General features: G+C 33.4%; 1 pseudogene; it reads left to right on the top strand.

Annotated features, from left to right (window-relative positions):
- Positions 1-1456: 1456 nt before the first annotated feature.
- Positions 1457-3539, top strand: LOC149213118 (polygalacturonate 4-alpha-galacturonosyltransferase-like; annotated as a pseudogene).
- The last annotated feature ends 19954 nt before the right edge of the window (positions 3540-23493 follow it).

Raw genomic sequence — 23493 nt, 5'->3', positions numbered from 1 at the left:
ATGTAGACGATTTGTAGCTTGAAGAAAGTCCAACAAAAGTTTTGTGGAGGGTAAAATTTTTTGCTGCACTATATCGGTACTTTTTGTTCTCATGGAAAAGGGAATTGTTATATTATTTTCCAAAATCCTTTTTGAATGTTACTTCTCCAATAGAAAATTTTTATATTTCTTAGATTTTAGCATAGTATGCTTTAATTTATAGTAGTTTAGTGATTACAACAATTGAGACAAAATAGGAGGGAGAAAAGGTGAACAAAGCTGATTCAATAGGATGAAGAAACATGAGTTGAGCTTGAAAAAGCAGCAATTAAACGTTCCAAGGAGGTAGATTCTATTTTGCTGGGAAAATACAAGATTTGGAGGCAGCAGAATGAGAACGAGAATTCTAACTGCACTATTAGATTGATGTGAGACCAGCTGATCATGGCTAGGGTGTATTCAAGCATCTCCCAGGTTAGGAATAATCTTGATTTATACGATGAATTGATGCTTTGTATTAAAGAATGCCAGTGTACATTGGGTGAGGCTAAGGTAATAGCTTTCGCATTGGTTGCTTCTAAATCAAGAGTAGTAAGTGCTTCCATTTGCATTTGGTGTTCATATCCTTTGTTTCTTTTAAAGTTGCAGTCTGTGTCAATATTTCTGCTTTTCATTCTCTTTTTCATGGCCGATAATTGATATGAATGTTTCAGTGCACCTGAGAAGATCAAGGCTATGGGTCATGTCCTATCCTAGGCTAGAGAACAGTTTTATGACTATGGGACAGTAACAAATAGGTTGTGAGCCATGCTTCAGTCTGCAGACGAGCAAGTAAGGATCTTGAAAAAGCAAAGTACATTTTTAAGCCAGCTGGCAGCAAAGACTGTTCCCAAGGGCCTGCACTGTCTATCCATGAGATTGACCATGGATTATTACTTGCTTGCCCTTGAAAGGTGAAATTTCGTAAAAAGGACAAGTTGGAGGATCCAACTCTTTATCACTATGCATTATTTTCTAACAATGTATTGGCCGCATCTGTGGTTCTGAATTCAACTGTCATGAATGCTAAGGTGAAGTGCTATTAATTTAAAATACTCTAAAGTTCGGAAGTCCAATAGTTTTGCTACATTTTAAATTTACTATTTGGATCTCATTGTAGGTGATTTACTTGTGTTTGCAGGAATCTCAGAAACATGTATTTCATCTCATCGTAGACAAGTTAAATTTTTGGGCCACGAAAATGTGGTTTTTACTTAATCCCCCGAGGAAAGCTACGATACATGTAGAAAATGTTGATGATTTTAAATGGCTCAATTCCTCCTATTGTCTTGTTTTTCACCAACTTGAATCCACAGCTATGAAAGAGTATTATTTGAAGGCAGATCACTTGACTACACTCTCAGCACGTTCCTCCAATTTGAAATATATATCCATGCTAATTCATCTTTGTTTCTATCTTCCACAAGTTTATCCCACAATGGACACGATCCGTTTCTGGGATGATGATATTGTGGTGCAAAAAGATTTGACGCCCTTGTGGTCAGCAGATCTTCATGGAAAGGTTAATGGTTCAGTGGAAACTTGTGGAGAAAGCTTTCAGCAGTTTGACAAATACCTTAATTTTTCCAATCCGCACATAGCCAGACACTTTGATCCTAATGCTTGTGGTTGGGCATATGGGATGAATGTATTTGATCTCAAAGAATGGAAGAAACAAGATATAACTAGAATATATCACATGTGGCAGAACATGGTAAGTGTGTAGTGTGGTTTATTTATGTTAATTCATGTGATACTTGAAGTAAAACTGAAGTAATTAGCTAGAAAACTTAATGGGTTTTTATTTGTTAGATGTCTAAGTTTTTCTTTTATTGTATGTCAGAATGAGGATAGAGTGTTGTGGAAGCTTGGAACACTACCCCATGGATTTTTACATTGGCTGCTTCTAAATCAAGAGTCGTAAGTGCTTCCATTTTCATTTAGTGTTCATATCCTTTGTTTCTTTTAAATTTTCAGTCTGTTTGTCGATCTTTCTGCTTTTCATTCTCTTTTTCATGACTGATAATTGATATGAATTTTTTAGTGCACCTAAGAAAATCAAAGCTATGGGTCATGTCTTATCCAAGGCTAGAGAAAAATTTTATGGTTGTGTGGCAGTAACAAAGAGTTACAAGCCATGCTTCAGTATGCAGACGAGCAAGTAAGGACCTTGGAAAAGAAAAGTAAATTTTTAAGTCAGGTGGCAACAAAGTCTGTTCCCAAGGGCCTGCGCTGTCTGTCCATGCGAATGACCATAGATTATTACTTTCTTCCTCTTGAAAAGCGATAATTTCCTAAAGAGGACAAGTTGGAGGATCCGACTCTTTATCACTATGCATTATTTTCTGACAATGTATTGGCTGCATCTGTGGTTGTGAATTCAACTGTCATGAATGCTAAGGTGAAGTGTTATTAATTTAAATTACTCTGAAGTTTGGAAGTCCAACAGTTTTGCTTCATTTTACATTTAATATTTCGATCTCATTGTAGGTGATTTACATGTGTTTGCAGGAATCTAAGAAACATGTATTTCATCTCATCACAGACAAGTTAAATTTTGGGGCCATGAAAAGGTGGTTTTTGCTTAATCCCCGGGGGAAAGCTATGATACATGTAGAAAATGTTGATGATTTTAGATGGCTCAATTCCTCCTATTGCCCTGTGCTTTGCCAACTTGAAACCATAGCTATGAAAGAGCATTATTTCAAGGCAGATCACTCAACTACAATCTCAACATGTTCCTCCAATTTGAAATATATAAATCCAAAATATTTATCCATGCTAAATCATCTTCGTTTCTATCTTCCACAAGTTTATCCCAAAATGGACAAGATCTTTTTCTTGGAGGATGATATTGTGGTGCAGAAAGATTTGATGGCTTTCTGGTAAGAAAATTTTCATGGAAAGGTTAATGGTTCAGTGGAAACTTGTGGAGAAATCTTTCATCGGTTTGACAAATACCTTAATTTTTCCAATCCGTGCATAGCCAGGCACTTTAATCCTAATGCTTGTGGTTGGGCATATGGGATTAATGTATTTGATCTCAAATAATGGGAGAAACAATATATAACTGGAATATATCACAAGCGGCAGAACACGGTAAGTGTGTAGTGTGGCTTATTGATGTTAATTCATGTGATGCTTACCTTAAAGTATTTGAAGTAAATCTGAAGTAATTAGCTAGAAAACTTAATGGGTTTTTATTTGTTTGATTTCTAAGTTTTTCTTTTATTGTATGTCAGAATGAGGATAGAGTGTTGTGGAAGCTTGGAACACTACCCCTGGATTGAACGTTTTATGGCTTGACCCATCCTTTGGACAAGTCTTGGCATGTGCTGGGTTTAGGGTATAATCCTAGCATGGACTATTCAGAGATTGACAATGCAGTTGTTGTTCATTACAATGGGAACATGAAACCTTGGTTAGAGTTGGCAATGACAAAGTGCAGGCCTTCCTAGACAAAATATATAAAATATGACCATCCTTTCTTACAACAGTGCAATATAAATGAATATTTGTGACCTCAATATTCATACCGCAATAGATTGTCAAATGTAAAGTGTAAAGGCCCTTGATTCTAGTTGGTAATTCATTCTAATTCATTTGTTTTTGAGTTCCACAGAATATTTCTAGTTTATGGCTTAATGAGTCAGGTTTTTGGAGCTGCTGTGGCCTAGCCAAGTTTAAGATTTACGAATTTTATGTCCTCGTTGTATTCCTTCATAGTTGGAGATAAACTCCTATATAAATATTCTTTTCTTTGATAGTTAATATTTCTCTTTCATCAAATAATTACACAAATTGTTCTTCCAAGAACACAAAGAAGTACTAGACACAAAGATTTAGGCTTTCAAGGCAGGGTAAAACCTCTCAATAGGGGAAAACCCAACAATCCTCCTCTTATTGAATTTATTCAAAATGAGATATCCAACACAAGACCAAAGAGTCCCTCCAAGTCACCCTCCTCTTTATGTCAAGGTCAATAGTTGAGTCTCTTGCTATTCAAAGTCAGAAGCAGCTTTTGAATTTCTGTCCTTATTGTAGGTTTAGTCTCTTATTATAATACGCTGACTTCCAATTACAGACTCTTTGCCTTCTATTACTGATCTTCAGCTACTATAACAAACCCTTGACTCTTTATCATAGATATTCAGGTCCTGCTGCAAATAGATAGCTTTAGATTGAGATTCAGCTTAGTCATAGGCTTTGGTTTCTTCAAGTGTTGTAGACTTCTTTTTATCCTCAGTTTTTCTTCCCCCGTTGGATTACAACCTTCGACCTTTTTCACTTTCTTGGTTGCTACCCAAAGGAGGTCAAATATAGGCTAAAATGCCTGGATATCATTCTCCATGAGCTTTGACTTAACTAAACAAAGGGTGACTATGCCTTGATTATTGCCTTTGTAATGTTGAAATGTCCTGCAATCTTTTCTTGTGACAAGATGCAATAGCCCTAATTGGATAACACTGAAACTAGCTCAATTCAATGTTTAATTGCCATGACCAATTCCTTCATTTTCCCATAGCAGCTATGCTGCAATAGTCTCACATGGAGCGAGGGTTAATTTGCACATGGACATCTCTCTTTTGACAATGAAGGCAATGTGCTAAGCTCTCATCTAATATATGTTCCTAAGCTACAATAAACTTATGGTGTATGAGTTATCATCATTCTTACTCCTTAGTTATATTATATGTGCTCCCTGTCTTTGTGCTCATGGCTGAAATAAATAACTCTCCATTGAATTTCTATTAGCATTATTCAAAAACTCTTGATTGATTGATGATCTATGAAATGCATCAACTTTGAGTTACTCATAATCCACTTTCTTGTCGAGTTAGAGATCGACTACCACGGTTCTGGAGCTGTTGCATTTCCTCAAGGAGTTTCTAATTTGGTTTACGACTGTTAAGAATTTCTCTCTCCGTACCTAGAGTGTTCTTAAGCGTTCTTGGGTGGATTTCTACTTACTAGAGTCGTTTGCCTCTCCCCTAAGCATTATTTTCATTTTTTGGGGTGAGTTTTAGCTCAATCTTGGTTGTCTAAGAGGCCATAGGTACTAGAAAAGACCATACATAACGATAGGAGATCATTGGCTTTCCAATTTCCCTTCATTCCCATAAATCCAATCGAATACATGGGTGCTGAGATCTACAAGGCAAAGCATTCTTGATGTGTATTTATGGTAGAATATAATTATATTATAATGTTGTTAAATTGAGATTCATTGCTTGAGTGATTCAGATTATATGTTGTTCCATTGGTATTGGGAATCGTTACATGACAACCCATTAACTATAATTATTCACCAATAATATCCAAAGGTTGTTCTATACTAGAATGATGATTGTCCAGTATGATGTATGATGAGGATAAGGTTGAAGAAATGAATGAGGAGAAATCGCATTCAAGGGGCAGTGTGGATGAAAGTTGTACTGTAGAAAAAGAAAATACAATAGTATGGACAAATATGGACAAATTCTCATGAAGAACATGCAACATCAGCCAACTTCGATGAAAACACAAATTGTGAATAGTTTGAGCTATCTCATTTCGCACTTATTTCATATTCCACTAGTGGATCTGTATCTTCTTGTATTAATAATATGGAAGATCAAGATTACATAGAACAATGTATACACACTTTTACCTTAAGGAAAAGTGTTGGGCAAAAGACCCTCAACGAAAACACCCCTGAGACAAGTATCAAGTCAGTGAGCAAAAATTGTTTTAAAGATGGTGGCAGTCAATTGTCCAAGGGTGAATTTTGGATGCCCTCACGAGAACTAAAGATTGTATCCCACTATCCAAAGGATATTCTCTCAACTAAAAAGGGTATGTTAATAAATGCTTATGGGAAAAAGGCACAACACATTTATCTTTGGTTGGGAGTTTATCCATATTGCCCATGATGTAAATAGTTATAATGTCATGTTGAGTAGATTTTTGGCACACCTTTAAGAAGGTATCATTATCGAATGGGGGCTAGAAATCTAAAATGTTATCCATTGAACTAGATATAGGATTATATTTGTCTATATGGGAAGGTTGATATAGTTTGAGCTTGTAGGAATTAATTATTGGAGAATACCGTATTGTAGAGGAAGCTTTGGTTTGAATGAAATTTGATGAACCTACTGTAGAATATGTGAGCTAAATTTGTTATTTTTAATATATTTTTGCCTTATACTATTTCTTATGATGGATGGCATATGATATCTAGGAAGCTTTTCACTCTATACAAGATATTCATGGCCTTGTGTATGGTTAAGAAGATTCCTAAACCTCAAATGAGGACAATCTGCTATTCAAAGTTAACAAACATATTTTGGATATTAGAAGGTCATTTGTATCATGCTTATGCATGGTACAAGCTCTATATCCTCGAGAAAAGCTACAATAAATACATAGCATAGAAGGATTTGTAGCTAATGGCATCATCTAGATTGTTGGCTACCATTGTGAAATAGGATGAGGGAAATGTGTAGAAAAATCATATTCTAGAAACCATTTATCTTTGGTTGGGAGTTTACCCATATTGCCCATGATCTAAATAGTTACAATGTCATGTTGAGTAGATTTTTGGCACACCTTTAAGAAGGTATCACTATCGAATGGGGTCTAGAAATCTAAAATGTTATCTATTGAACTAGATATAGGATTATATTTGTCTAGATGGGAAGGTTGATATAGTTTGATCTTGTAGGAATTAATTATTGCAGAATACCCTATTGTAGAGGAAGCTTTGGGTTGAATGAAATTTCATGAACCTACTATAGAATTTGTGAGCTAAATTATTTTTATTTTTAATATATTTTTGCCTTATACTATTTCTTATGACAGATGGCATATGATATGTAGGAAGCTTTTCACTCTATAGAAGATATTCATGGCCTTGTGTATGCTCAAGAATATTCCTAAACCTCAAATGATGACAATCTACTATTCAAAGTTAACAAAGATATTTTAGATATTAGAAAGTCATTTGTATCATGCTTATGCATGGTACAAGCTCTATATCCTCCAGAAAAGCTACAATAAATACTTAGCATAAAAGGATTTGCAGCTGATGGCATCATCTAGATTGTTGGATGCCATTTCTATTATGCCCTATGATCACAAGAATGGGGCTCACCATTTTGAGCTCGAGAATGAGAAGGAAAGAAGTTCAAGAATGGCTAGTCTTCTGAGTTTTGGGATTTAGTTTGGATTCTAAAATGGATACCAGAGAAGTGGTTAGTTATTTCAATGAAAAGGCTTAAGTTCATTTGTCACTGTTTGAGATGTTTGCATTTGTAAGGTTTTTCTAGTATATGTATTATATTTTATGCTTAGTTCAAGGAGTTTTCTTCCAATATGTCTAATAATAATATGTTTTTTTGGAAGTTGTCACGCTCAACACTTCTATCTGAAGTGGTACGTAATAGGTATAGAGATCATTAAAGAATTTATTTTTGAAATTAAGTCTTTCCTTGATGTTGCTGAGAAGTTAGAGCACACATATATTTTTCTAAGCACTTTTTATGCTTGTACAGGTTACCTCCCATATGTCTTTCCATATGTACCTTGTACCTTGTTACCTCCCAATGTACCTTGTTACCTCCAAACTTGCAAGTAAATTGTTACCTTCAATATGAAGAATTATCAGACACTGAGACAGAAATCAATGTTTCACATGCCAAAGGTCCCAATGTTCAATAAAAAGTAGTACCCATAGCAGCAAATCCAACTCCTTTCCTAGATCTTCTTGGTTATTGCACATGTTCCTAGAGATTAGTGAGTAGTAGGCTCTGCGTGGGTATTAGATAGTCAATTCCATTTCATTTTGTAAATAAAAAATGGAAAATATTGGCTTTATTATTGTTAAATGTGAATTGTATTTACTATGATAAGCATCAACCTGATTAAATAAACTTATGATATTTGGTTAATGCTTTGTGCAGGCCTCCATTGCCTGTTTTACATGCAACATTAGTATGTCAAGGCCTTCATATCAATGGGAAACTTAAATTGCAAGATGGTCAAATTTTTTACAGCTTGAAGCTTTAGAATAAATCTTTTGGTCTTGCAGCTGCTGGAACTCTATAGGTATAGTTCATAAAATGTGAAAATAGTTGAGATATTAGTTCTATTTACTGTCAATATTGCTAGTTTAATAGGATGTAGATGCACATCTATTTTGAGTCCTTTTCCTAAGTTTTGTTCCTGGTAAATTAGGCTCCATCATTGCAACTTGGTAGCTTCGCACACACACTGCTACCAATGGTACTATTTCAAAACATATCTCCAGGATGAGCTTGATAGGGTAAGTTCTCATGTACTCTGAAAACTACTTTTTGGGGTTATTTATTTTATTTATTTATTTTTAAATTGATTTTTTTCTTATCTTTTTTTAAAACATTTTGCCCATTCCTTTCTCTATGTATTATTTTATTTATTTATTGGTGCAGCTGTGGATTGATTGAATTTTTGCTTGTCCATGGGCTGCCTGAGAATGATTTGTTACAACCCTTAAGAGCCGGTTTGAGGAAAAGAGCGGTTTTTTCAGTAAACCCACACTTCATCTTCATATTCTTTCAGTCTTTTGGATATGGACATTTTGATTGGTTTACATATATTATTTTTCCAATAGTGTCCCGAAAATTATTTCAAGGAAAATTTGAAACTATAACATCCTCAAATTAGTTATTTCAGTTTTTTTTCCATATCCATTTATTGTTTGGGTGTGAGTTGGTAAAGCTCGGGGTTCAACAAATGTAATATTTTATGCGACAATTCTTGATCAGTTACAGTCTGCATGTTTACGATCAGGTTCATAATGACGTGGTGACCTGAGGCTCTCTCAATGTAGTATGCCACACTCCTAAATCCCTTTTGGTCTCAATTATAGTCTGCACGTTTATGATAAGGTCATAGTGGCCTGGTCACCTAGGGTACTCTCAGCCTAGTCACTGCCCCCAAAGGATCTAACAAGGTTGCTGGACTTAATGGTTTATTCTTACATTCATCTTTTTATTAGTTGCTGGAAATCTTTCTTGGAGGAATTAGTGGATAGAGTTTAAGTTGGATTCTAGATGATAATGAGAGTATTCCTACATTGCATATTTGTAATTTCATAGTTTCATTCAATTGAGGAAGAACTAGATTCATTGTATCACTTTTCTTTTCCCTTTCCCAACTTATATAGCGATGTTGCAGCTCTGGATTTTATTTTTTCCCTCTACTTTTTCTCTTCTATCATAAGATGCATATGTGTGTAAACCTATCTAGTTGATGAAATAAGTTTGGAGTGGATTGAAACAGTGAGATTTTACTGTGGCGGTCGTGATGAATCATTTTTTCAATTGAGCATAACATGTCTATATGATATAATGGAGAAAAATGGAAAACAAAGTGAAATTTTTAAAGGGTGCATTGAGCTCCTGTCTTTTGGTTATTCATCTCTAGTTATGTTGAATGTTAGAAATGGGGGCCAACTTCAAAACTTTTTTTTTTCATGAGACTGCAGAAATCTGTCTCCAAATGAATTGAAAATGTCCTGGTGTACTCTGGGTTGTTCTATCACTAGTCTTACATGGGATGTTTGTATTCAAGTCATTCAGGCTATTACTTTTTTTAGCTGTTATATGATGTCCAACTATGTGGGGCCTTCTACATGGGTAAATTTCACTTCGGTATTATGGACAATTGAGTCCTCAATTATTTTTTGTGCTTTTCCTTTCACTACAGTGTCTTTAACATTCATTACTGTTTGATATGCTGAGCATTAAATATCATCTAACCTTCTTTGTGCTTTGCCTTTCACTAAAGGGTCTTTAACATTCAGTACTGTTTGATATGCTAAGCATTAGATATCATTTGCCCTTCACCATAAGCCATAAAAAAATAAATCTTTCTTTATATATAATTTATTTGAATGAAAAAAATGGAGAATGTTGTTGTTTCAATTTCTCTAGTGTGGTATACACCAAACTGTGAAACACATCGTTTCTATTTTAACAGAATAAGCATGCAGTTCATCAAATTAAAAATCGAATTATATCAAAGTTACAAATTAGAACACCCATTTTTTAAGACAATAATCTTTAAGACAATAATTTTTGAGACACCCACTTAAAGACAATATTTAAAACAATACACAATTTTTTTTGTCTTAAGTTAAGACAATTTACCCAAGAATTGTCTCAAATATTGTCTTAAAACCCTCCTTTATGTAATAGTATAAACTAACTGTATATCAACACATAGTCATTCCTAGATAAACCGATAATCTTGCACTACATTTATTCTTTCCCATACCTGTTGTGCAATAATAATGTACTTAACCAAAACCAAAAGAAAAGAAATCGATGATGCCTTTGTGTAGACCAAAAAGAAAGTGAAATCATGAACCATGACATATTTGTGCATATACTACACTGAAGAAATGTTTAACTGCATGTAATGCACTGAAGAAATATGAAGCAAGATATCATATAAATATCTATAAATATGTAACAATAGGTACACTTAAATTTAATTAGATACATTTAAATGAATATATACATTAAATTTAATTTTGATTGATAATTTTTTATTTAATTTGATTATTTAATTAATTATTCAATTAACTACTTATTAGGAGATATCACGACCCAACCATAAAATCAATAAAACAAAGTAACTAGGCAGGTAGGTTTTCCTCACACCAGCGTCCATCTTATTCTATTTATAAGTAAATAGAGTATTTGGCTCCAAACTAACTATATATCAAAACATAGTCAGTCTTAGATAAACATAGAATCTTCAACTGCATTTATTCTTTCCCATACCTAGCATGCAATAATAATGTACTTAACCAAAACCTTGAATTGATACGGGAATGCCTTATAAGTAGACTATTTGGCTCTAAACTAACTATATATCAACACATGATCAATCTTAGATAAACAGTTAATCTTCTACTGCATTTATTCTTTCCCATATGTGCCATACAATGACAATGTAATTAACCCTAAGGAAAATAAATTCATGACATATTTAATGCCAAAATTATTAACTATGACATATTTGTGCATATAGTGCACTAGTGAAGCAAAAGGCGAAGCATAAACTTTAGAGAGGAAAACAAAAGCCACTTAGTATAAGTTGGTCTAGTTAAGTTTCCATTACCTGGTACCATAATTGCTCTACAATTTTATCACTCTGTTGTTGCTGTGGACTTTGTTGAAAACAAAAGCCACTTAGTATAAGTTGGTCTAGTTAAGTTTCCATTACCTGGTACCATAATTGCTCTACAATTTTATCACTCTGTTGTTGCTGTGGACTTTGTTGTTTCTATTGTTGTAGCCGTGTTTTTTTGCTGCTGTTGTGTTTGTTGTTGTTGCCGCCTTTTTTCTGTTGTTGTTGTTGTTGCTGCTCTCCACTACAGAATTGTTCATGGTGTTGTTGCTCTCGACGATGGGATTGTCATCGATCTTGTTGTTGTTGCTGTTGTTGTCACTGAAGATGGATTCCCATGAATGTGGGTGTTGGCCCCAATGACGTTCTTGTTGCCGATGTTGAACATGTGGTCGACCTTGTTGTTATTGCGGCAGACGTTACACCCTCCTGGTAAGATAATGAGTTTTTTTAATGTAAGATAATAATAAGTTTGTTTATGAAAGATAGGTTTTGGTAGTCTTGTTAATAAATGGTTTGTTTTTTTTCTTTTTGTTTTTTTTATTTTTTTTTTAACTTTTTGAGAATTTATTTCAATAGAATCATTCTATTCATGATTTTCCTAGAAATTTATTTTTGTGGTTAATATTATTAAAAATATATATAGTTTTATCTAGTATCAAGTGCTTTCATGTAATAATATTAGTTGGATTTATAATAAGATTACTATTATAGATATTTGGTGGTCATTGAAGATATCTTTAAGGAAAAATAATTGAGTTCAAAATTGGAGGATTTACCTCTCAAATTAGTTGTGATGAATCTCTCATACTACTTTATAAACCATTCATTTTAACTTAAGTTTGTGTGGTGGAGAACCTATCGCCTGCCTCCTTATATTTTGTTTCAAGTTGAAAAGAGGTTTCATAAAGCCTTTCCTTTGACCCCTACGATTTTGTTTTTTAGGAAGGTGTTTGAGAATGTGAGTGTTGTAGTCATTTTTAAAATTTCATGAATAAAGCTAGCCTTGATGATCTCATCCACAAATTAAGGCATTGTGTTATGTAAGCTTATCTATGATTTGTAATTATTAGCACAAGACACCATTAAAATCATGTCAATAGTTGGCATCTTCAATATACAAGTCTCAATAAAATCTATTCACATGTTGGAAGTAAATCCAAGGATTATATAAAGAAAAATGTGATGGGATGAATGATTAAATTCATTTATACTTTGCAAAAAAAATGTTGCAAGATATTTCAAAGACTAACAAGGTGTCACAATCATAAGATAACCTTGCACTTGCTGAACCACACATGGTATGTTGAAGGAGAATGGTAGTTTTAAAAACCATTGAAAAAGCCTCCATGTACCACTCATAAATTGTTATGCTCTTGACCTTATGCAAAGAAATACAACCTAGAACATAGAACAAAATGAGAAAAACAACAAGTATTTTATTATTAAGAGATGAAAGCATTGTTCACTTTCCTCTTCGAGGGGGCAACCTCCAACATAGCAGAGCTCAATTACAAAATAAGACTCGATATATCCCAATGGGGAGCCTCTATCCTTTATATATGATTCATAAATACAATACCATGGGTCATTACCATGGTTCTCTCAATACCATCTATCTAATACCATGGCCGTTTGCAACTAACTGTGGTCCCTTTCTTAAATATAGGTCAACCACTTACAATTATTAATACGAGCTTTATTGATTCTTTGACTAACTATAACTATGATTCGACCCTATTACATAAATAAAGGGGTTACGGTTAGACCCTAACATAAATCCCAGTGAGGTTTATTGCAATCCTTATATAATGGTTGGAAAAGTAATTAGTGATGACTTGATTTTCAATCAAAATAAATAAGTAAGGGGAATTTATCTAAATGACAAGGGAGTATTAATCCCAACTAAATATGTCCAATGGAAGTTCAAGTTCATTGTTTGAACATATCATCTAGAAAGTTATTATTCATGGAATTCCATTAAAATTTACAAGCATAGAACATGCCAAAATTTGGAGCCCCATTTCAAATATCAAGCATTATCCACTACCCGAAAGTTGTAAAATATTCACATATGCTTGTTTTTCTACTTTCATTTTACATTTTGAATTAGTTGTAGGATTAATAACATTCCCTATGGCCTCCACAGAAATATGTTTTTCCTTCTTAAAACAATTTCTCACAACCCTAAAGATGAGAGCCTAATTCACCATGAACTATATATTTTCACAACCTACGTTACTAGGGAAACACCATACAAGATTTTCCATGTAACGTTTGGAAAATTATAGGATGCTTGTGATTGAATTCTCACCTAGGATTGTGTCTCTCTATGTGCCAAAATTGATAATCCTTCTCAACAAGCCATGATGTCCATTGATTATTCTTGAATTACCTTTCCTATAACTACTACATTTATTTATCAGATGTCAATACTATATAAGAATATTGCACACTTGGACAATGAAATTCCTTCATTGCAATATTTAAAACCATAAAAAAAAATCAAGTAAAACACCTATTGCCTCATTGCCTCCGAAAAGGAGTCCCTCTTCTTGAAATTATCTTTCCTTTCCAAGCTTTTTCCTTTCTAAATCCTTCTATAGAAGTAATTTTGGTGATTTCTCTCATACTAGAATATGATGATGATGATACTGTAGATGAAGCTACCTTGGGAATGATGGAAAATATTTTTTGCTAACACCCCAATTAAAAACACACTATGAGAAACATAAATACCATGCTTATATACATGTTAGGGATTTATTTAGTAGATAAATATAGTGCATAGACACTACCTCTTATATTTATATCTTGAGCATATCATATTATCCTTAATAGTGGAAGTAATGTTTCTTGAATATTTTACTTAAAAAATGAAATTGCAATGGACAATAATGGTGATAATTCTATCAAAACATTATAGATATCTTAAGAAATCCTACTTGGCTTATACGTCTCTACTAACATGCAAATATTTTATGATTGGATCATTGCTTTCTATTTAGTCTAAGAAGTTTATGATTAAGAGCTTTCCAAGATCTATAAAACCACAAAGTTAAAATAAATTAATCATGAAGATCACAAAGTATGCTACCCTAATTGAGAATATAGATTTTTCACTTTATCTCTTAGCAAATGCAAAGATGTATGTTAATCTGGCTGCTAGAGACAAATCCCTAATTCATAGATCTAATTATAACTAGAATTGTGATACCTTCTCCATAAATTTCTAAATAATCTTAACTATGCCTTAAAAATGTATCTCCAAGCATTAATGTTCTACAAGATATTACTTGTTTATTTTGGGCTTGGGATGAGAGAGATTAAAGAGAGATTGACCATGCTCAAAGTAAACACTCACTTTTCCATACATAATGTCCTTTTTTTAACTCGCACCATGTACCAATTTTTTATAATAATACTATAAAGCTTGTCATGTGCATAAATAGGGCATATATCAAAAGGTATAATGGACCAATGAGTTAGGAAAACTTCCATAGGGCATATCTTGGAAAGTATAGAAAATCAATGGATAAAACTTTTACCTCATGTAACATGAATATCTTACTTTTATCTCCTCAAATTTTCACTCTCTAAAACATCACAAAATGGAAAAATGACTCATTCACTTCCTAAACCAAAATTTTGCTCCACTTTTAAAATGTCAATAGTATTCCCTAGGTTCTTTTGCACACATTGAATCTCTTTGAGCTTAGATGTTTTTCAATTATACTCAAGTCACCCCTACTTGTAAAATTGGGTGAGCTAACTCATACTACATGGCTTAGTCAACTTGACATAATATTATTCCATATGTCCTCATTGTGTTGGAGTTAGCACGAGCAACATATATCAACATATACCATTGGAAATGTCCAAGAATAATCATTTGAACCATATATCCTATGCTCCCATTTAAACTAGGTATTTAGAGTAAAAATGAATTCAAAGATAAGATATCCAATCTAGGCATCAAAAGTCCAACAACAATATTTCCAACAATCTTCATCTTAAAATATTTATCTTCAACATCTATAGTCTTCCCATATCTTTCACATTAACTAAAATAATATTTCCAGCAATCTTTGTTGGAGAAATGACATGAACCCACAATTTTCACAATTTCTATCTTGATGGCGAGGCTTAAATGGATATCGGGCACATTAATGTCAACTAAAGAGCAACCCCTAAACATGAAATAATTTAGGATAGTTTTTTTGGGATTTTTACCCATAACATTAGGAATTGCCCATGGTAAAAGTAGGTTGTTTGTTTTGAGTTGAGCCTAATGTAAAAGTATAAATAAGCATGCAATTTTCTATGATAGTTATGGCTAATAAATTGACCATGCAAAATAAACATTCCTATAGATTAACTCTTTTTGTCAATTTATAACAAGTGCACCAAGGGCCTCGTTTTGTGAAGGCTTCTAAGGTTAACAGTATTGGGGCCTTTGGGCCTAATAAAGTATTACAGGTGCTTAACATTGAGTTCATGATTTAGGCCTTATGCCTTGTCCACAAGCCTTTGGGAATTAACAAAAGCACTATTAGAACTATTAAAAATGGTGCTTGAATTTCTTAGTAATTGTTTCTAGCATTGAAGCCATAATAAGTGAATTTAACCAAATTGGTCACCCAACTAAAATTGGAACCTCAACTAAAACCCATGAATGTCATATTTACGTCAGGAAATAATTTCAGAGCGATAATAAGGTTACAATATTATATCTCTCATGCAATGGAATTAAGGATGATGGCTTAATGTTTTATTGATGCATATATCATAGTTAATGGAGTAGGTAGACTACATTACTCCTCTAATGGGCTTCCTGATATGCCTGTAAAACTGATAATAGATATAAGTCCTACTTAATGTGCACAAACTTGAAGTAAATCCATTTACATAGAGAATTAAATAAATCAAATATTCCAAATAGTTCATATAGGCTTATTCCAATTTATGATTAGCTAGAGGATTAATCTGTAAGCAATGGGAGCCATACTGAGAGATTTAAGGCTATTGATATTGACCAATGAATCATATTATGTAAAAAATTTCATTGATTTTGTGTTGCATAGTTTTCTCCTTTGTAAGCTCTAATTCATTTAATGGTGTTAACAAATTCCAAGATAGAATTATAGGATACTTTCTATATAGTGTAACAATGTCAAAGGAGCGATTGTTCATTCTCTACAAATTTATTAGTTATCGAGGTAGGTATGAAACTATTTTTTTCTACCATATTAGGATTTTGATGCATTTTCTAAAGGGGAAGGAGATAATTTTAGCCTACTAGTTGATCAATAGCCCTAGAATAATGGCACTTAATATCTAGAAGAATTCTAGGAATCTTGACAAAGCCTTATATTAGTTTGGGTTAATCAAAATTCTTGTTGAGGAAAAAAAATTAAGAAGTGACAATTGGGAACCTTGTTTAGTAATAAATTATTTTATTGAGGCATTAGAAGAAAAAAATATTTTTCCAAAGAGAAAAGGAAGAAGAGGTAGGGTTTTCTCAAACCCTTACCCTCAAGAAGAAAATAAACAAGTCAAAGAAACTCTAGTAGAGAGAGGACACTGAAATCATAGAGACAAAAGAAATTTTTAAGACTAGAGTCTATGATGATATTAGAAGACAAAGATGCTAATGAAATAGAAGATACCATAAAAGCAATGCTACTTGAGAAAGGATAATTTTTGAAAATAAGATATGAAAGGAAGAAGAATAAAAAGAATCATGCTAGAAGCAAAAAGAAAGGTGACAAAAGAAATTACAAAAAATACACGGGAAACTACAAAAAAAACCATTGTGATATCTGAACTGAAGTAAAACAGAATTAAAAGGAAGATTCTGTAAGGAATGAAGACACCAGAAGACAAAAAAAATGTATAAGCATCACATGAAGCATGAGAAAAGTAGGCAATGTTGTTTCATTTGAGAATCTGAAAGTCACATAGCTAAAAGAATCGGAAAGATTAGCGACAAATATTGAAAGAAAAGGTTCAAAGGTCTATGAAACTTAGCAACATATCTATTATTCTTTTGATAGTTTGGATCAAGAAGCACAAAAATAAGAGGTAAAGAATCCCTCTCCTAAAGTCTAACGGTCAATGGAATTTAGAAACATATCTATTTTTTTTATTGTTTGGATCAAGAAGCACAAAAATAAAAAGTGAAGGATCCCTCTGCTACTCTTGAGTGTACTTTCAACAATGATATTCCAACACCTACCGTTCACAATCCTATACATAGTAACGATTTAACTTTTTCTAGGGATAAAGCTAATATTATAAAATTAAAAGCAGAAACAACTCAATTAGAAATCCTAGAGAAACATGTGAAAGGGGAAAATGAGAATCTCAAAAAAAACAATCATAACATACTAAAGTGAATGTATTATTGGTATCACAAAAACACTAGGCTAAAGAAGACAAATAAATGAGGTGGTGGGCCACCACCCCCGCCACTCCAAAATTTCATAACAAAAATACTTAAAAAAATTACATTAAATTATATATTAATTATTTAAATATAGTCTCAACTATCTTATGTACCGAATTAGTGTTTATATTAATAAAATATATTCTAAAACTAAAATAAAAGGATAAAAATGTATATATTAATAATTTATTTTAATATCAATGTTAGGGATAAAAGTGCAATAATTATCATTCTATATAAATTTTCAAATTGAAGTATATAAATTTCTAATATTAAAAATCGCTTAGTCTAGCAAGGCAGAGGAGTTGCCTGAGAGTTAATATAAATATTTTACACTATATTAATATTAATTAACTTAAAATACAAAATTGTATTTTACTCAATTAAATTCCTAAAATAATTTAAATAAAATATACAAAACACAATCTTAAAATTTATTAATCATTTAATAAATAATAATTTTCTTTTAATATAAAATTTAAAGAATATATATTATTATTTAATTTCTATCTAAACTGTATAAATAATATGTTTAAACAATGCATAACAACAATTATATAGTACGTGAAATCTGAAATTTTAAAAGATTAAATTAATTAATTAAATTTATGAAATTAAAAATAAAAAATAGAATAATGAAACTTTCGGAGTGCAAATTTAAACTTATAGTGTGAGTTCTCACCGCTACTATAATTTAATTAATTAATTTAATTAAAAGGATCACATCCATTCACTTAACCATAATGCGCATTCCACAAATAATATTCGTGCATCACTATCATAAAAAAAATAACAAATAAATAAATAAATAGAATTTAATAAAATAACATTTTGGGGTCACGTACTATAAAAATTTGTTGAAGCTTGACTTTCATGTTTCATGTTTTCACGTACTATATTGAACCCATGTATTAATGTCCAAGGTCCCTTGCAAATAAAGCATAGTCGTCTCATCCTTAGTTCATTATTGATGCATATTTTGTTCTTGCTTCCTCCATCAATCCTTATCAACTCGTTCATAGTGAGCACCCTTTTGAGTAACTTTATGTTTTTCCTAACAATCTTCTCAACTAGATCATAGGATCCCTGTGTTCCTTCCTCCAAATGGTCAACAATTTACATCTTAATATCTTGCATATGTGAGCATGGCCTTCTAATAATAGAGACACAATCTTTTGCATTCTTGTTTTAACATGGTCTGAATGAGCTGATGTAATACTGGTGTAGAAGTTATGGAGCAACTAAAAGATCAACTCATCACATTCCAAATTCAGTATGAATGTGCCAAAGTTGAATTCTTCCATGACTATTAAAATTTCTACATCCGTTCTAAAAGGTAGGAAGCATGACGTTATTCAACCCTTTAAGGCCTTCCACTATCAACTACAATATCTCCCTCATAAGATCATTATTGTAAGACAATACTCGGGATGTTGAAGTTATGATCTTGCTAAGACAAGAAGCAATTGTGAGCTTGACCTCTTCACAAGGATGCTCTCAGAGTTTGGGTTGTATTAATGCAAGCATAGATGGCTTGAGATTCCAACTGAGCTTCCTCCATTTTGGTTGCCCCACCTCTAAGAGCCATGTGTCTAATTCCTCCAATTTCTGAAGGTCTATGGTTGACTTTGTTCGTTGCAATTAAGATCCAAGTGCGAAGAACTTAGCTCCTCTTCCTTTTCCTTCCTTCACTTCCCATGGGCATTTTTGTTTCATAATGTCATAGACAATTTTTGAGAAAGACTTGCTATTATATTATAAAGTGGTATTGCAAAGAAAAGGCCCCATGCTTCTTTTATTCTATCTAGTATTTTGTCAAAAATTTTATGAGTGTTTTCTAGGGAAAGTCCCATCCCCCCTCACACCAAAGCATGAATACACTAATTCTTCAATGGATTTCGCCCAAGATAAGGTAAATACAAACTTGATTGTTAATAGTAAGATGATTGTACCACCTCCTTCCTTTCCTATTCCCTTTTTTTCTTAAACACAAAATCTCCTTTCTATTGTCAAACTCCAAAAATTGACAAACCCCTTGTCAAATGCTAAAACCAATCAAAATTTTCAACACTATAAACATGGTCTAGTCCACAACCCGCCATCTTTCATGCTTCCACATTGAGATTTTTGAGCGGAATATCTGTCTAGGTGGAAAGAGAATAAGTTTTCAGGGAAAGACTTAGATCTTCATACGCTAATCAAGAGCTTGTGGACCCAATAATTATGCCCTTGCGAGTGATCAATGGATCATGTACGAGATTGAATTTGATGTTAGAGGTTTCAAATGTATAGGAATAAGACTATATTCGACAATGATAAACCTCTACACCAGTCCAACCACATAATGCAACATGCTATATAACGAAAAAAGAGATAGCATTACTTTATTTAATTATGGTGACCCACCACAAAATCTTTTGATGAAATATAATTTACTCGATTCCGCAAAAACACGGTATCTTTGCCTCTATGACTAATGTGTCAGTGATCTTGATGTAGTGAGATCAACTTATCTAATGTAATAAAAAAAATACTTTGGCGTGCACCTGAAGAGGACCATGGTTGGCTCCTTGACTCATGCTACGGTAAAAAAAATCTTGTCTCTGTTATTAAGAGTGATGACAACTTTGGCTCCCGTAATGAATCGAAGGTCAATGCCAGAACCGAAGCCTATGAAACTTGCTTGGCTCCTTTCTATGCTTAGAGGGTTGTGGTGATAGTGCAACACCTAGGCTATGTCCACTTCCTTTTGCTTGGAACAGATATGGGGACGCTCAACTCCTTTTTCTTCTCAGATAGTTGTTGTGATAGTGTTTTGGCAATGCGACCAATGCTCATACTATATCAACTAATAAACATGCAACACTCATACTCCCTTTCGCCTTCCATTGAAACTAATCAGAGGCTGAAACCAATCTAACACCTCTACTTATTAGATGGCTCGGTGTTCATTTGAACACACAAAATTACCCTCCTCGCGACCTCGACTTCTACTGAGAAACATCACCCTTTAGATCAACAATGCGTCTATTTGGTTATGAGTGCCTCGAATTCCCTTCTGTCAGTGGTATAGTCCATGCGATTGATTCAATGGGTCTGCGCAATTTTCGGCTAACCTCCTTTCTCTAGTGATTTGAATACTTCCTCTCGTGGTGAGGTGCCTCTCAGAAGGTGAAATGGTGGATCAGACCATTGTTGACCTGATCCAAGGCTCAGTAATGTCGGTAGAGTTTTTTGATGCAATCTATTGCTATCGCTGTTGGTTCTATCCTCAATGGCCCTCAGATTCACTTGCTAAAGAAAAAAATATTCTGCCTGCTCACCCTATTTAACTTGGTCCCCTTTGATGAAATTGTTATCACAAAAAATTGATCATCTAGCCTAATTTACTAGATGGATCAAAGTACACCATGTAAAGTCAATTTTACAATAGTAAAATTGCTTCATTGTGAGAAATTACTTAATAAACCACCTTTGTTAAGTAATTTATAATTAAACCCATGAAGAATAATTAAATAAATCACTATTTATTTTATTTTCTTCTAGGAATAATTAATTAAACCATTGTTCAATTATTATTCCTTGTCATATTTGACCCAATTATGAAAAATTGAAAGATAAATTATTAATTATCTTATTTTTCTCTAGGAATAATTAATTAATCACTAATTAATTATTATTCCTTGTCAAATTTGACTAAATCCCTTAGGAATAATTAAATAAATCATTATTTATTTATTATTCCTTAACCAATTTCTTGCGATGATAAATAAATCATTCATTTATGTATTATTTTTAAATAAAAGCTTAAATACGTTTTCCCTCCTAACCAAATATAATAAAATATTCCAAGTAGTTATTCCAAGAATGGGGTTAATAATATTTTATTATTGCTCATTATTCGAGGATAACTCAATATTTTGTTATAAATAGAGTGGTTTTCCATTCATTATTCACTTTCGATTATTTTCGTTGTTGCACTCATTGCTGTAACTCTTATTATTTTCATTGCTGCACACCATTTCTCTGCCATCTGAGTTCCCATTAAGCTCAAACATTTTATTTGTTGGGTTTTCACATTATAGAGGAGAGAGACTCTACACAAGCTGAAGACGTTTTAGGATAGACAAGAACCCATCCCATAGAGGGGGACTAGTAAAAATTATTTGTTCCCTTCACAGGTGTTATATTAAAATATATTCTTTGTATATCTAGTTTCCATTGGATGATTGGAGTCATAGGTCAGGACTTTTCTAGGTTTTGTTTCTATCACTTCCTGCAAATCTACAATGTTTAGTAGCCATTTTTATTATTCAGACTATTTGTCATCTATAGTCTTAAGTGGGTTCTTTTCGTACATCTTTCAGACGAAAACACTACAATAAAATTGGAAACTCCATTGGTTTTTACTTCAGATCCAGAAACTTGGGTGACCTTCAGTTTTCAGGTTAGGGTTTCTTATTTGTTCAGACTCTTAATGTTAGTTACTAGCTTTCTAACCCTAGATATGTCAAATTTCTAACTTCTGCAAGTTTTCTGGTCTTTTCCGCAGGTCACAAGAACGAGCTGTAATAGAGAAGGTAGTTTTTTTTTAGGTTTTTTGACCGGGAATCAAGGATGCGATCTCGAGTCTAGGGCACGTATTTCACGCAAAAAACTACAATCCCCCCCTAAAAATAGGTGAGTACCTGCAATTTTAGAATTTCCAGGTTTTTATTAGATCTATTTATGGGTTTTGTCGAGAGTTATGTGTTGGGTTGTTTGACCTCTATCTCATCCTGCTTAGGCCTTGATCTACTCTGATTTACTCGTCATAGTGGAATTTATCCTATTAGGGCTTCTAGCACGCTTCCACCTTTATAGGAGGAGTTTATCCGAGTAAGAAGTCTGAGTTTCTTGAGCACTTTCAGCCATATTTTCCAGATATGTACCATTTTCTTTTAGATCTCCAAAGATAGGTTGTTTCCATCAATGGTTTTTTATTAATCCTTGTTTGGTCATTGGCCTTACGGTCCCATCAGTTGCCCTGGGATTTACACCCATCTCCCTATATTTTTGTAGTGATCTTCCTCTCTAGTTTTTTGTTGTTGCTGCACCACCTTCCAGTAGCCTAGTGTCATTTCATCCCAGTCACACCGACACTTAGATCCCTTGAACTTTTTAGTGTGCTTTCAGTCGATTTCACCACCAACCAGCATAGTGTTTGCAAACTCAGTTTGGGTGGGGTTTAGTTAATGGTCTTGTTGTTCATTTATTGTTGTTAATTTTAGTTTATTTTCAACAATCTTTTTTCTTTTTTAAAAACACGATCTGGGCATAATCAATAAATACACTTGCACACACAAGCACACCTTGAGCGAACGACAGTTTGTTTACACCCCCAAGCCAAGACCAACATAATAAATTTATCTCCCCTCATCAAGACAAAGTCATATTGTTGGTATCCCTTCACCATTTTCATGTCACATGTGTCCTACCACCATATCGCCACCAAGGCGTTTGTCACAGAGACTCTTATAGCTTCATCCCCATTTTCCACTTGGGCATATTACTCCTCCCCACTGTGTTCGAGTTCATAGCCCTCTGAGTCCCCATACCAACTCTTCTCCTCGTTCATCTGATTCCAAACCTCCTTCACCACATATTGTCACCATGTTTGGACCCACAGCTAGTGTAGGAACAAAACCTAGTGTTGGCTCCAGTTCTACCCTAGTGATCACATCCAAAGGAGAAATCTCATGAACCATCCAGAAAACTCCCATACTCCCTTTTATTTCTGGCTTAAGTCTCTTGGATTTTAGCCAGTTGATAAATGACCCAATAAACCACGATGCTGGTTGGCATGCTATGCCGACTAAGCTTCCCTC

This window comes from Pinus tabuliformis, chromosome 1_1 (assembly GCF_031772625.1).
Source record: "Pinus tabuliformis cultivar Carrire ecotype Pingquan chromosome 1_1, CPIR1, whole genome shotgun sequence".
In the NCBI taxonomy this organism is placed as follows: Eukaryota; Viridiplantae; Streptophyta; class Pinopsida; order Pinales; family Pinaceae; genus Pinus; species Pinus tabuliformis.
This window is presented reverse-complemented; position numbering and strand designations above follow the sequence as displayed.